The following is a 16,774-nucleotide window of genomic DNA, read 5'->3' as shown; positions in this document are numbered from 1 at the left end:
ACGAGGAATGATCATAAAATACGGTGAATGTTTAAATTTTAAAAAATGTATTACAGCAAAAGACACATTGCCATTAATCCCCCTCAAAATACTCCCCCTTGCTTCAAACACACTTATCCATCATGCCTGCCACTTCCTGAAGCAGTTCTGGAAGTCCTCTTTCATGAGTGTCTTTAGTTGCGCTGTGATGTCCTGAATTGATTCAAAATGTTTTCCTTTCATGGTCATTTTGACTTTAGGGAAGAGCCAGAAGTCACACGGTGCCAGATCCAGTGAAAAAGGTGGATGAGGACACACTAATGTTTTTGTTTGACAGAAATTGCCATTTCCAGAAGCGAGGTGTGACACGGAGTATTGTCATGATGGAGGATGAAGTAAAGACACTCACGAAAGAGGAACTTCCAGAACTGCTTAGAAAGTGGCTGGAACGATGGGGTAAGTGTATTTGAAGCGAGGGGAAGTATTTTGAGGGGGATTAATGGCAATGTGTCTTTTATTGTAATATATTTTTTTATTTAAACATTCACCGTATCTTTTGATCACACCTCATATATATATATATATAATATGGCCTATATAGTCATGCACTGCATAACGGCTTTTTGGTCAACTGTGGACCATATATAGGACAGAGGTCCCATACAATTATAATGAAGCTGAAAAACTCTCGCCTAGTGACATAATAGCCATTGTAACATCATAGGTGGTGATGCTGGTGAAAACACACCTACTGTGCTGCCTGCTGTATAAAAGTACAGTACGGTATTTTTACTGTATGTTCTCCACGTTTAGATATGTTTAGGCAACTATAACAAGGCAGTATTCAGTACAGTGACATGCTGTACAGGTCTGTAGCCCAAGAGCAATAGATTGCTGGACCATCCAGCTTAGGGGTGCAATAGGCTGGACCATCCAGCTTAGGGGTGCAATAGGCTGGACCATCCAGCTTAGGGGTGCAATAGGCTGGACCAACAGCCTAGGTGTGCAGTGGGCTGGACTATCCAGCCTAGGTGTGCAGTGGGCTGGACCATCCAGCCTAGGTGTGCAATAGGCTGGACCAACAGCCTAGGTGTGCAGCAGGCTAGGCCATCCAGCTGGTGTGCAATAGGCTGGACCATCTAGGTAGTGTAAGTGTGCTCTGTGATGTTCGTACAATGATGAAATCACCCAGTGATGCCTTTCTCAGAACGTATCCTTGTCACCAAGCGACGAACAACTGGATCAGTGTGGACACAGAGCACAGTTATTAGTGTGAAGAGTGACATTCTCCTCTTGGCTTCCCAAGCAATCTCTCATCTAACAACAGGAAAGCAAGTCAGGCACATCCCTTCTGTGCATGTATTTAACCAACCCAGTTACTTCTGCATATTTCTCATTTGCAAACAATTCTTTAATAACCACTTACAGTTCAGAAGCTCCTACCTATGAAATAGATCCATTTTAAAAGTACATACTAACTGTAGACTTAAACACATAGCAGATAACGAAAGGTCGCACAATTACATTCACGAACTTTCTACCGTGTAGGAGCCGGGTGGAAAGTTTGCAAATTTAATTGTCTGACCTCGTATACTTAAAGCATATTTGTTTCAAAAAAAACAAAAAAAAATCCACACAAAGCCAAGTCTATGTGTTCATCTTGCATTTGAAGGACTCCTCGATGACATGTCTGGCCTGAGACTCTGCCATAGCCCTTAACCACCACACAACTGCACCCAACTACTTTATGGGGGTTTCCCTAACTGTCAAATTGACCGAGGCTGACCCATTCCCCTGGCTTCGTGTTGACATCAACCTCACTCAGGTGCATCTGGTGCTCAGCACAGAGGGCCGCCACCAAGCTCCTGTACGTAGGTTTATCACGGTGGGATGCAAGCACACCAAGATAGGCTTGGCGCTCACCTAAGGCTTTGGCAGCTTCACGAATTCCACCTGCTAGGCCCTTGTGGATGAGGGCTGCCTTCAGCGCCTCTTGTAAAGCAGTACATATTCACGTCTGTTACACCTCCAGCAGCAGTGCCGTCTTCGGCCACAGCGGTGGATTATGGGTGCAGCCGAATCTTGAACGCACCCAAGCCCCCGCCTCCACAGTACTCCGCGATGGCCAGGAAAGAGCTAAAGCATCTCCTTGATAGAAGCCCAATTTTTTCTTCCTAGAATGTTCCTTGGTTTTCTGATATGTTTCTTATTTGGTGTTATATGGGGATTTCAAGAGAGTGTGCATGATGGCCTGGGCTTTTGGGCCTTGGTTGTGTCACAGCCGCCATGAGTGACACAAATAACAGCCAAACAAAATACAAAACCCTGAGTCAAATATGTCCACCTGTAGAAAAGCATCACTACTTTGGGTGAAAAAAGTATTTTTCACCCAAAGAACTGGTCCAACCTCCAGGTATCTTGCCAGACCTCCTGCCTCATGTCTTGGCTATCTCCATAGGCTGGGGGCTATTTTATTTTTCCTCAAAAAGGCTAAAGATAATCAGGTCAGGTCTGCCAGCCAGTCAGTCCTCAGCTCTAATTCCTCATCTCAGTGAAGACCCTCTCTACAGCCTACTGGTGGGACGATACTAACTGATGTCATCAATGATCTCACCCTTCTCTGGGGGCGAGAGCAGAATCAACACACAGCTTCTGGAGTTAGACAAGGGTTCAAGTCCCAGCTCTTCCACTTACCAGCTCTGTGACACTCGATATGTTACTTGGCTTCTCTGAGCCCCAACTTCCCCATTAGCAGAATGGGATAATGTTACCCCCTACTTCACAGACTTATTGAGGGATTAAATGAGACAATGCATGTGAAGCATTTGGCAGAGTGCCTGGTGCCTGGGAAGAACTCAATAGATGTTATGGTGATGCAGACACAGGTGACAGAGTGTTGATGGTGATGATGATGGTGACAGTGACAGTTGGAAGGGCAGCTTCCAGTCTTTGGATTTCCATTATGGCCCATCCATTGAATCCCACCAACTCAGGCGGAATCCTCCAAGTACTGAAGACAGGTGTTGCCAACCCCTTTCAGCAGATCAGGGAAAACCACAGCCTCAAAAGATTTGCTCACACTCACCCAGCTGGAAAGTAGCAGAACCAGATTCAAGCCCAGGTGTGCCTGATTCTAAGGTCTGCCTTTTCTGTCTTCTCTGTTTCCTCCTCTGATACACGAACACAGTCTCATCCCTGTGTGCGCTGATGCACCAAGAGACCTTCTGTGTCCCTTCCAACTCCACACCCTTCATCCTCTGCAAAAGGCACGGATCTGATGGAGAAGCATTTGAAGGTGCCAGCGTTCAGTGCCTTTGTTCTCTCAAACCCCGGGGACCCATCTGGTAAATTAGTTCTTTTGGATCATGTAATGGTACCCCAGTGGTTACTTTACTGAAATACTTTATGGACCGACCTTAAATGGGTAATTTATTCTTTTCTCACTGAGAGTATAATTCTTGTGATCTTCATGCTATAAACATTGCTTTCTATGCTTTCTAGGGGTGGGTGGGTGGTGGGGAAAGATGGGGTGTTTTTCGAACAGAAGTGTACGGACTTGGGAAGGAGCAGAGTTAGAGTTTCCAAGAATGGGATTTTCAGGATCCCTTTTTCTCCCTATATTTTGATCTCTCTTTCACTATTTCACTAAATAACATCTTTAACAGGAGAGATTTTCCACTCATTTCTTCTCTCGACCCCACTCTTTGCTCAGACTCTGTGGGCTTCTGCTTCCCTTTCAGTTCATTTCTTCCCGTTCTTAGGATGCCTTATGCCTCCTAAGTTGCCCCCTGCGGACCAGCGCTTCTCCACCCAGACAATGCAGAGCAGTGTGGCCTCACTCAAAGCCACAGAGGAGACATGATATTAAGTGCCAATCAACTAAGAGAATTAAGATCTAATGCCCCTGACGACTCATTACAAAGACAGCTCAGATATGGCAAAGTGTGTGATCCTTTTTCAGGAACTGGAAGTAGCGGTCCTAGGAAAGGGCCTTGGAATCTTGCCCCTTGAGTCAACACTAAGCCTTTCCAGCACTAAAGTGCGGGGGAGGGGGTGGAATATTTATTAGCCAAATAGTATAGACTGTTCAATCCAGTGTGCTTGGAAGGACTGTCCCTGCACCCATCCGCCCTGACTCAGGGTCAGCTGTCCAGTTGTCTATATAATTAGAAGAGAGTTATTTTATTCAACATTTGGCTCTTTGGGATAATGTGTCCCTAGCCAATAAATTGTGAAGTTGCCATTTTATCTTAACCGACTGCCCCTTTATTTGTTTACCTGCCTTATTTTATGCTGGGGAATGTAAAACAATTCCTAAGCCAGTATTTGGAACCACATGGCCAAGTAACGAGGTGTGTGCAGTTCAAGAAGGAACCATATTTGCTCAGAGCAATGTTGGTTACAGTGCTTTGGTCGGCGTCCTCAGCCTCCTTGGTAGCAAAACGGCACTCTGACTCCTTTGCCCGGGAACAGCTAGCTCCTGATATTTGTTTCTTTTGAAAAACAAAGAAATAGGAGGTTTGGTTTTAAAAGGAGCAGGTACAGAGCTACTAGGTTGGTGCAAAATAACTGCTGTTTCAATGGTTAAAAATAATTGCAAAAACTGCCATTACTTTTGCACCAACCTAATAAAAACAAAAGCCGAAGGGAGGGATTCACTCTTTCTCTTCACCCAGTGTTCTGTGGCCCCCTGCTGCCACGCCCACAGGCCTGGACGCTCTGTCAAGCACCCTGGTTCCACATGTAGCGCCTCACACTGCTGGGGTCATCCGTGCAGGGACGCCTCTGTCCAGGCTCTGAAACAGCTGTCCTGTATCAGAGACATGAAACCGTCGGGGGGGGGGGGGGGGAAGAACCAGAACTGTGTTCCTCCCCCGCCCAGGAGGGGACCCGGGGAAGGCCCACAGAAAATCTCTTAGCACTGGGAGCCCAACAGCGTGGGGGAAGAGTGTGAACTTCAGTCTTCTCAGCAGCTTTTGGGAAGAAAAGAAAGATGGATCTAGATGCTCATCCTCGCATCCTTTAGGAGACATCAAACCAAAGTGTGAACTTCAGTGTCTCGCAAAAGGTGGCTGGGTCCAGGGCTCTGGCTAGCCCGTGAAGCACCTTTGTGCTCATTGGAAAAGATGTGTCCCCTTCCTCCCTGTGAACGCAGCCCTGCGTGAGGGCACAGACTCAGAGAAGCGAGCCCTAGCATTCAGTGTGTCAGTTTCCCTTGGAAACTAAGCAGGAAGTGATCACATGTATCCTCACCAGTTGGAGTTTTATCTTAACTCAGGACTGTTATGGGGGAACTAGGTTCTGGTCTTTTTAAAAAGATCTTTCTGTTATTTTTTCAGTGCGAAGCCACACATACTTTTACAAACCTATGTAAACTTTTATATGAAGAACACCGAATGAAATTATTTGACATGTTTTATTACATTTGAATGATGGTATAAACGTGTTCTTTTTCAAAATTTTCTAGACTTTCCAAGAAGAGGCGAAATGAGCTGGCAGATTCAGAATCCAGTTTTGCCTGAAAGTGCGCATGCAAGGGGGGGCTATGATAAGTATAGTAACAGTTGCAGCGTGCTCTTTCATCAAACACAATGCTAAGTACTTACACCCCTTACAACAACCCTGTAAGAAGCTATTATTATCCCCACTTTACAGATAAGAAAACTGAGGCTCAGGGAGGTTAAGTCACTCACCCAAAGCCATACAACTAACAAGTGGCAAGGCTGCACTTGGGTCAATAGGATGCCAGCAGACTCCACTTTAAAACTCTTTTGTTATCACTTCCTTACACTCAAACTTGCCATTTGTACTATTGAAGAGAAAAGAGTAGTAAAGATGGGATTTATATACACACCTGAACTAAGCATGGCAATGGAACAATAAACCTTTCTCTGGGCAGGTTGGGGGGAGGGGAACAAGGAATCATGAGTCCACTCCAGGAACTCTGAGCTTGACCATGGAAAGCAACGTGAACATCCCCATTCAGTCCTGTGATGCTCGGAGCTTTAGCAGGTCTCTTTTCTTCTAGACACACCTCTGTGACTGTAATTAGCACCAAGGGAGACAAAGCATCACCCAGTCTGGGGGCGCCACAATTTTAGATCTAGAAGGGACTTCAGAGTTCATAGGTCAAACATGCTTTCGTGACAGATGAAGAAACTGAGAGCCTGGAAGATCATTTGACTTGCCCAGATGACCCAGACACGCAGTGGCAATATTTACTATTACTATTATTATTATTATTATTACCATTTGTTTATGTTTTTATAAGTGAGCATACGGCCACGGGAGATGTTCGGTAAACACTTGTCGCACTGAATTAAACTGCGACATTTGATGTATCCATCTGAGGGGCACATCCCCAAAACAAACTAGCTCTATTTCTGATTGTTCTGTTATGAAAAGCTCCCAAACTCAATATGAGGTAAAAACCTCCGTTATGAAACTTCCCCTTAATCTTACACATCTTTTTCTTGAAAAGGATAGCAAACTTGGTAATCGATTCTTCCAGAAATTCATATTCAAAACTATTAAAATCTTAGGTTATTCCAACCACTTAAAACAAAAAGCAACTAAACATTTCCTACAGCGTCTCCCCATCTCCCCACACCCCTGCACACGGAGCTGTTGCCTGGAGACGGTGTGTGTGTGCGGCTCTGAGAAGGTGTTGGGGTTCAGCTGACTCTGCTGTAATTCTAACAGTCAGCAGAAGCCTGTCTTCCCTTGGGGACATGGGTGACATGACACCTTAGCTGACACGGCTGAGTTGGGTGGGGTGTGCTGCTGTGTCAGGAATCGCTTAGTGCCCTCTCCTCATTCTCCTCACCTGTTTTCGGTAGATTGGATTATTCCTAGTTCCTCACACCCTTCCCATAATTGTATCGCCCTGTCCCGCCCTTTGCCTTGTGACTTTTCAGCACCTCTCACCAGTGTAGGCAGATAACCTTCTCCTTCCCCATTGATATTAAGCTTGGCCACGTGACTTACATTGGCCACTGGAATGTCAGTGAACTTGCAGCAAGCAGAGGCCTTCGTGTTCACACAGCTCGGCTTGGCCTCTGAGACTCCCATGATCCTCCCCGAGAACATGCCCCAGGTAATGGCCTCATTAGTCCCGGCCTCAAACTGAAGATGCGTGGAGCAAACGAGAACCAGACCTGCAGCCGGGAGTAAAATCCAGGCAAACCCTGGCCATACCCCTAGCAACGTGCAGATCCATACGTGAGAAAAACGAATCTTGTCGTAAGCCCCTGTGATTCTGAGGCTGCAACTCAGCAAACTGACTAATACGTTACTGAGATCAGTACCTTGAATTACAGGTGTCAATCCCACCTGCAGAGAACCACAGTGCATGAGCTAAGACACCAACGGGGAACTGACTGGCTCACAAAACTGGGAAGTCTAGAGGTAGATGTGCCCTCGGCCATTCCAGGAGCTCAAGCAGTGCCCTCAGGGGTCTCTTGCTTGCTCCTCTCAGTGTACTGACCTCATTCTCACTCGCTCCGATGCAGCTGGCCGGTCTCCTTGCAGAGCAGGCTGGGGGACGTGGCCAGCAGCTCTGGGATTCCATCATCCCCTTTCAGCTGCCTCAGAGGCAAAGCTTCTCCTCCCGTTGCTCCCAGGGAAGAGGAGGTCTACCCCTGGGCCAGGGCACGGTGCCACTTTGTCCAGGCCCGTGTGCGCCCATCCTGGCAGCCTTTGGGAATCAGCGTGATGGCCCCAGCAGAGGTGCAAGGAGTGGGAAGGGTCATGTGCCATGGGAGAGAGTGATGCAGCAGAAGGAGACGGGGCACTGGGCAGCCCCAGGTGACGGTGTCCATGTCCACGTCCACCACGCCACTGCCCAACAATAAGAAGACGAGCAGGGGCCTGGGTGGCAGCTGAGGGACGATGCCCCAGCCACTCACTCAGGTGTGTGGTCAGACCCTGGGCTTAAATCCCAGCATCGCCTTCCTAGGTGATTAGCTTTAGGCAAGTTGCTTAACTTCTCCAAGCTCCAGTTTGTTCTCTTATAAAGTGGGGATAACAAATGCATACTGTGTTTCCCAGAAAATAAGACCTAACTGGAAAATAAGCCCTAGCATGATTTTTCAGGATGACATCTCCTGAACGTAAGCCCTCATTGCGTCTTTTGGAGCGAAAATTAATATAAGACCTGCTGTTATTTTCAGGGAAACATGGTAACTCGTTATAGGACGGGGCTGAGGATTAAATGAGATGTCGTGCAAAGTCCTTAGTCTGTCTAGGATATGTTAGTGTCCCCCCAGGCCCTCACCTGCCACGGGATAGGAATATTAGCCACTGAAGGCTCGCGGCTGCCCCCGCACCAGCAATTGCCCTCTGCCCCAAGGATGTGCCCCCACCCAGGGACCAGCCCTTGGCCAGTGCCTTGGAGACAAATGCCCAGCCTCTCTGCTTCCACTCTGAAGGGCCACCCCAGCTCCGGAGCTCCCTCTAGGTGTCAGGGGCAAATCGCATGGCCGACCAGCTTTTCCCTCAGCCCAATCCAGACTTCCTCATTCCCTTACCTGAGTATCTCCCTAGAGCACGCCCAGAGACCCGTTTGTGTGCAGAGAACCTAATCTAAGGTGTCCTGAAAACACAGGGAGTGCTCGAGTGTGCCAGTTACAATCATTGTTATTCCCTCACTTATTCATTCATTCATTCATTCATTCATGCATTCATGCATTCATTCATGCATTCATTCATGCATTCATTCATTCATCTGTCCACCACCTATCTGCCAAGGGCACCCTTACAAGAGGCAGGATAGGGTACTAGCTAAGAGCACAGACTTGCCTCTGGAGCCAGATAAGCCTAGGGTCAAATCCCTGGTCTACCTCTAACGGGTCATGACCTTGGAAAAGACATCTGGCTTTTCTCACCTATCAAATAGTAATATTGATAGTTTCTACCTCATAGGGTTGCTGTGAAAATTAAGAAGCTGATGAGCCACGAGGTGTTAAAAGTGCACTGGGCACAGAGAGAGGGCTTCTCACTGTTTGCTCCTGTGTTACACGGGGTGGTTACCTGCTGGAGGTACCCGGATGCAGCAGACTCAGTCCCTGCCTTACGGGGCCCACAGTCTCGTGGCTGAGACAGATAAGTAAACAGTACAAAGGCCCCGAGGTACCAGAGTCTCTGGCTTATCTGAGGAAACAGTTACGGACTCACAAGAACTTTGGTTCTTATTCTGAGTGAGATGGGACCCATTGAATAGTTTTGAGCGAAGAAGTGACAAGAGATGATGGACGCTTTAAAAGGTTCCCCTGGTTACTGTGTGGAGAGATTCTAGGGGGATAAGAGTGGAGGCCACTAAATATTTATGTCCAACGTATTATCATGGTGACTTGGAAGGAGGTGGGGGGTAGAAGGGGAGAAGGGTAGAGCATAGAGAGGTGGGAGGGTTCTAGAGACATGTAGAAACACGGGGTTTCCTGACAGCTCGCTGGGTGCAGCACGTGTGAGAGAGAGGCACCAAGATGACTTGAACATTTTGTAATGAAGCAAGTAGAAAAATGAACAATTCTTTTACTGCCTGGGGAAGGCTGTGTGAGGAGCAGCTTTGGGGCCAGGGTGTATGCTAATTTTGAGGTACGTAGTAGACAGCGAAGGGAAGATGTCAAGTGGGCAGCAGGATGCATGAGTTTGGAGTTCAGGCGGCAGATTTGAGCTGGGACGATGAGTTTGGAAGTTCTCAGCATCTAGCTGTCATTCAGAGGCATCGGACTGGATGAGACATCCTGACAAATGTATGCTGATGGGGAGGAAAAGGCCCAAGGACTGAGCCCTGGGGTCCCTCCCACATTTGAAACAAACAGAAGAGACTACGGAGAAGCAGTGAGAGAAATCGGAGGGGGAAGGTTGTGATACCCTGAGAGCCATGTAGACAAAGTGTTTAAAGGAGGCCTGTGAAAGGCCTCTGACAGGCTGAGTAAGCCACAGGAGTTGAAGAATGACCAAGAATCTGCCAATGGGGACACCAGTGGCCCCGACGAGGGGTTTCACAGGGCGGCAGGGAGGATAAGGTGGGTTGACATAGAGAAAGCACCCAGTTTATATCCTAGTGCATAGTAGATGCTAATTAAATGTTAGTCCCTTTTCCCCTGATTCTTTACCTGCTACACAACATGTCCCACTCACAGCCACCAGTCATTTACCCTTAAACCCCCACATCTATGAATATCAGTCACACAATTCTTTATTATACACGGCTATGCTATTCGTATGTTTTAAAGACACATTCACCAGTGGTGGTGAAAACTGAGCTGACTACAACACAATTTAATTACCCTGAGAGTCCCAGAGACGGCCAGCGAAGTTGCAAATATCCTAACAGTATGCCATAAAAATGATGTGGGGTTCTGTAGCTATGACTCATGATCAGGACTAATTATCTGTTACTTGGAAATTATATGAGCAGATTTCCACCCCCACGTGGCAAAAGGTCTACGTGATGTCCTAGAAAATAATAAAGTGAATGGACCCTGAATGAAAGGTAGCACACAGCCTCACACTGGCTCTCCTGCTGCTATTAATATCAGCCTTTGCATGAAATTAGAGGAGAGGCTTCCCATAGGAGTGTATTCATTCCTGTCTGGCTGCCACGTGCGACCCCTGAGTTCTGCTTCTCCACCGGCAATACACCAGCCATTCAGTTCCCGTTAATTTTGAATCAGATGATAAAGCCATGCTTAAAAAAAAAAAGAAAAAAGTCAGCAGCGGTCAAATCGTATGCTTATCCTCGCATTTCTGAGTATACTCATGAGATAGTGAAAAACTACAATTTCAGAGCATTAATATGTGTCAGCTATCGTACTGAGTGCTTTACATTTCTCCTCTCTTTTGAGCATCTCAAAATGTAATTATGAGAACAACTCCACGGAGTAGATATTATTAATGTTGTTACAGGCTGAAGTGCCTAGAAAAGAAATTCTGAAGGTCACATCGTCCGTTAAGTGGCACAGCTGGGGACTGAACTCCAGGACGACCAGTAGTCAAGCTGAAATCTAAACTTCTGTTCTGTGCTACCTTCTAGAAAAAGATTGATGTCTTAAGCACAATAGTTAGGAGGTTGTGCTATAACATCCAGCTTACATTTTTATTAGTCAGGCACTGGGGGTAAAAAGGAAAAAGACAAAAATCTTGGTCCCTGCCCTCAATAAGTATATATTATACTCTCCTATAAAGTGAGAATGATAATACTTGTCTTCAAGGGTCATTGTGAAGTTCAACTAAATTAATGGATATGAAACTCTCCTCTTTACTAAATAGAATGAAGGGCATCATAGGACGCTGATTTTTAAAAAGAAATTCATAATGCACATTTACATCAATGTATTTTAAGGTGCTGAACCAAATCCTAATTTACTATTCCATTCTAAATTTTCACTTGGATATGAATGGACCAATTTTCCCCAATGAAACATGCCTTTTTTATTGTTGTTTTTGTTGTTGCAGTTGACATAAATCTACTCAGCTCCTATGACTTGATTTCATTTAAATTCTTTCCTTTTCAATGAAATAATCACCCAGAATTTAAAAAGATGTATTTCCACTTGTAGATTCCTAAGTAGATGACCTTTGAGATGACAAGGGTTTACGTGAAATTTTCTGATTGCTCTTTATCTTCTTGTGTATCACTTTCCCTACAAATTCTGTCAGTTGATGTATTTAAATTCTTTTCTCATTTCCTCATTGCACCGCTATTTACAATAATGAGCCACAGCTGACAGGGACTGAAATATCATGGGCTTCTTTTAACATATGCCAACAGGGAGGGTGCTTCACGGTCGGAGAAGGTAATGTACTACAGAGGCAAGGTTTTCCTCTACCCGTGTGAAATGGAACTTGAAATTTCCCTTAGTTACTTTCCAGGCATTGTCCAATTTGTTTTTGGTTTTGATACAATCTGATATTCTCCGTGGATAACAGCAAACATGTATTAAATGCTCATTATGCATCGGGTCTGTAGGAGCTCATTAAATCTCCCAAGTAGGAGAGATCCCTATTCTTATTATCTCCACTTTACTGTTGAGAAAACAGAGGTTTTAAAAGGATGAATAACGTATCAGCTAGTGTATCAGAGGGGTGGGGTTTAACCCAGAGCTTGGGCTTGTGACAGTTGGGCTGTGGGTCCCAGCTCTGCCAGCTGTGGGACCCCAGGCAAATCACTTTGCTTCCTAAACCTTAGTTTTCTCATCTGTAAAATGGGGATAATCATAATTTTGCCCCGTCCCTCCCAGGATTGCTATGGGATTAAAGAAGTCACTGGATGGGAAAATGCTTTGTAAATCGTCAAGAACCCAGTGATGGTCTCTATCACTGGGAAGTGACCACATTGTGGGAAATCAGTAACTCAGTAAGTGGGCTCACATTTAAGACTAACACCAGCGTCGTTCAAAGAACCACTGCCCGCACTGCCTATGCGTGCTGACGTGACACTAGCTGCTAAGGAGCTGGTGCTGCAGGGGTTCTCATGTCCCCAATGATCTGATGTCGCAGTTGACACGCAATGCCACCCTTGGGAGTCAGCCCGCAGCAATCCTCCAAAGCTACTTCACCCTCCCCCCACAGGTGCCAACTAGAGTCCTTTTGCCACCTCTTTGACTAGCGGTACATGTCCAAGCTGAGGGTGTCTGTGGAAGCAATCTTTATGCTCAGATTTATGAAAGCCACTGTTGGCTTAATGAATTACTGCAATCCAACGAGCTCATAGATAGCTTGTATTTAACTTTTATGTGGCTGCTCCAGAAACCAGCTTGAAAAGCAGAAATCAATGAGGGTGACAAAATCTCGATACAATTTGTTTTGAATGTTCAGGTTGGGGTTTGATGTATGCCAGTGTCAGATATATTTTATGTTCTCAGATGAATTTTATACTTGCTGATTAAAGGGGGTGAGCAGCATCAGTGGGACACGATTTGCCAAACCTTAAGAGAAACGTTGGGAAAGTGCTCCCATCCATTACGGGCTAGTTTCCAGCCAGATCCGCTTCACATTTTAATCAGCACCAGTGCCTGCATCTTCAAACTACCAAGGGGAGGCCCTATTTACCAGTTCTTAAGTTAATTAGGAAAAATGCACTTAATTAATGACACCCACCATGACTATTTGATTTGCCAGTAATTGGGTCGGGGCTAGGCAGGGACCAGGGGGTACAGGAGGAGTGGACAAATGACTAGGCGGGTCCCCTGTGGAGACCTTGGCCTCAAGAAGTTATTATTTGCTCTTGGATTGTTTTTTCTTTTTTTTTTGGTAATGTACCAGCTACTATTTAGAAATAACCTGTTATAGGCAACACCTGCAGATTAGCATAAAGTTCCCATTTAGAGAGGTGTCTAGACAGAACCTAAAAAAAGAACTTTACATCTTCAGCTTTCAATGGCAGCAGGCCACAAGGCTTTCAAAGAAACCAAGACCAGGTGGCTTTTTAAGTTTTCAGGCTAATTAACTTATTACACAGATGCCCACCACCCGGGATTAAGATTGGTCTGGAAAAGAGCATGACCTGATCCATGTATCCTCTACAGAATGTTCCTTTCGTTGGTCCACACATCCATCATCAACGCATGTACCCATGAGCTTTTTGTCATGGCTTAACCTCATTTAGTTCTCACCACAATCTGTGAGGTCCAACACTAATACCATCTTCATTTCACCGAGGAGGAAACTAAGGCTGAGAGAGGTTAAGGGATGTATTCAAGTCGCACAGCTCATTTGAGAAGGGAAGGGACCCATGTTCATCCCTCAACCCCACGTCGTGGGCTCTTTGTCCTATCACTGCTCACCCGGCTGCCTCAGGCCAGAATTCTGAACTGTCAGACTTGAATCAGCCTCGTATTTGGAAAGAGAAATGACTACCCACCCACCGCACGCACGCACGTTCCTCGAAGGGGATGAGTTTGCATCCACTGATGCACCAGCTCACTAGAGATACAATGGCAGATGAGAAAGTCACAGACTTTATTCCTTTCACCTCACAAGCTTGCAGGCCAGCAGACAGATGCCCAATGGACACCAGTCTAGTAGCGTTATTCAGTGGCTTGAGAAACACTATCCACGGGGTAGGAGAACAATCAGATGTATTACTAGCTCTTTCAGATTCTACCTCCTGAGGCTCTTTCAGCTCGGCCCCCTCCCCCATTTGACCACTGACATTGATCTACTTCAGGTACTGGTTACTTGTCCCCTAGATTACGGCAATAGCCTCCCCACTGGTTCCCTGACCACCTCGTCCGGTCTTGCCCCTCCCCCCCAACCAATAGAAATTCCACCTTGCTGCCAGAGTGGGCTTCACTCAGTGTTTTCTCTTTGCTTAACCCCTTCAGTGGATTGTCACTATCTTAGGAATAACGCCAAACTCCTTCTGGCATAAAGGGCACATCTGAACCCAGTCTTTGTCCCTCCCTGCCTACCGGACGCTCAGCTGTGCCATGCACTTACATGCCTGCATCTTTCCACCTGCTCTTTGCTCTGCTTGAGCCCCTCACCTGGATACCTCCTACTCCTTCTCCCCCCATTTCATGTATCTCTCTTCCCCCCCCCACCCCATTTCATGTATTCAGAGCCAGTTTCTTTCTGAAGCTTTGGTGGAACAGAGAAAGTCCCTGCCCTGTCCTCTTGGAGCATTCCAGAAGCCTTTCCATCATGGCACTTCCTCCTTCATTCTGTAACTTTCGTCTTCCTTTACTGGACTGAAAGCTCAGGAGGGCAGGAAGGAGTCCACCCTCAACGCCGCACCCTCAGTGCCTAAGCATCCAGCCTGGTCCATGGCAGGTGCCCAATGAACAACGGTTGAATGAATGAAGGCAAAGGTCTGTGTGGACAGAGGTAACTTGTCTGGCTTTGTAAGACAGAGAACTTTACGTCATGGCTGTTGGTGACGTTCTGGGAGACATCGTGAAATGTAGCTTCCTTGCTCTACCCATGAGGAAACTAAGGCTGCAAGGGGCAATGCTCTTGCCTAAAGCCACCCAGCTAGTTGGTCCCCTCTGTTTGGCCTTCACCTTTATTTTTCCCAGATAAGAAACTTTCCGGAGTCTCTTTGGAGTTTTTGAGATGCACACCTAAAGTTATTAATTGAAAACTTTAGGTCATGAAATTATGGCTACATGAATAATAGCATACATGTTTAGAGGAAAATCAACGAGACCAACAGGAATGGCAGGACCGAGAGAGAAGGAATCAGAGCTCTGAGCCACCTCTGACATTGATAAGATAATTATCTTAATGAATAAGTTTTCTCTTAGTTAAGATGTTTCCTGTTTCAAGTACTAGTTGCAGGTACCTGACGTTCTCCTTCTTTCCCCATCCCCCAAACTCGCAGTCCTAGGAGTAAATGACACTGGCCAACTCAAGTAAAAAAACAAAACAAAACTTTACATACAGAATGTGGCAATGTTAGGTTTACACTTGAACTTTCCTTGCTTTGAGTTCTGAATGGTACTTATTTAGTTTGGGTTTAACTGTGTTTCTAATGCATCCAGTTTGCAGCAAACAGGGTTATGAGAAAGCCTCAAGTCGATTCCTGAAAATGGCTTTTTCCAGAGCTTTCATTTCTTTTTGATGAGCGCAGTCTGCGTTATTTGAAATAGTTCAGCTAAATTTCCCTAAGTACACACAGGGGCTCAAAGGCAGAGTGTGGGAGGCTCTGTGCAGTCCCAGAGAATTGGGTTTACTGACCCTGCAGAGAGAGGAGCTTAATGGATCAGAAGTGTATTGCTTGTCATGCATGAAATAGGACTTCCACCCTCTCCCCCATCCATCCGAGCTGACGAGCACTCGAGCCGTCTGTTACCTTTTCTGTTCCGCTACACCGCTGTTTCTCAAGGGTTTCTACAAGTGGGACAGGGTCCCTTCCACTCAGCAATGCCCAGAAGAGGACTAGGTATATAGCAAGCACTTAATGCTTCCATAAATGCTTCCTGCAGTAAGTGCAGACGCTGACATAAGTAATGAGTCCAAGCTGGGATCCTTCATTCTTGAGTCTCGCCACCCTTGGTTTCTCCAGTTCTTCCCGTTTCTCTTCCCAGCGCAGGACACTCCGCTGGACCGAGGAAGTCATGAATGCAATCGCACCCATGTTTCTTAAAGGCCCCCGTGCTCTGCCCGGTCTTGGGCCATGGCTTTGTTACAGCACGTGCATAAGCCCCAGTGATAGAGCTGCTGGCCTAGGAAACAAGAAGCCAGAAGGCCACCTATGTTGGAAAGCTTTATGTTTCCATTTCCCAGGCCTGCGCTCAGAGCCCAAAGTCCTAGAGACCAGAGGTCTGGGGAGAGGACGGCATCACAGAGGGTCCCCTCCTGGGAGACTGGATAGAAAAGAAAACCTTTTGAAGCCTGGGGCCTTTTTCACACAGGAAGGTTCCAGAAGCCAGGACTGTACAGCCCTTTCTCCTCTTCCTGAACTGGTTCTGACCTGGTGCCAGCACCTCCAGAGGTCCCTTAGTCTGAGGGCTGGCCACATGAGGGCACAGCCTTTGTCCGACACACCCCTAATCTTCATTGAGAAATAGGAAGCCCATAAAGTGCCACTGGTAGCCTTTGAAATAACCTGTAATGCCGTGTTTGAATATAAAATGTTACCTACTGAGTCATTCAAAAGTGTCCCACCCACCCCTTAAATGATAAAATGGACTTGGCTTGCTTCATGAGGGCTGAGCACAGAGAGGCAGTGGGATGGTGTAAGAGGCAACTTCCTGGAAGCTGCAGGGGCGGCCTTCCCATAGCATAGCACTGGCTGGGTCCTGTTACCCCCTGAGGCGTCCCCAGAGGTCTCCAGGAAATCAGAATC

At 46.4% G+C, this 16,774-nt stretch overlaps 1 protein-coding gene and 1 pseudogene across 4 annotated transcripts in view; both read right to left on the bottom strand.

The window, feature by feature from the left end:
- The window catches only part of KAZN (kazrin, periplakin interacting protein), a 1,016,124-nt gene that overhangs the window by 439,019 nt on the left and 560,331 nt on the right, over positions 1 to 16,774 (bottom strand). The window lies entirely within an intron of this gene.
- LOC148755329 (small ribosomal subunit protein eS12 pseudogene) lies at positions 1,627 to 2,042 on the bottom strand (annotated as a pseudogene).

This window comes from Rhinolophus sinicus, chromosome 14 (assembly GCF_057876585.1).
Source record: "Rhinolophus sinicus isolate RSI-liver-muscle chromosome 14, RSI-T2T, whole genome shotgun sequence".
NCBI lineage: Eukaryota > Metazoa > Chordata > Mammalia > Chiroptera > Rhinolophidae > Rhinolophus > Rhinolophus sinicus.
This window is presented reverse-complemented; position numbering and strand designations above follow the sequence as displayed.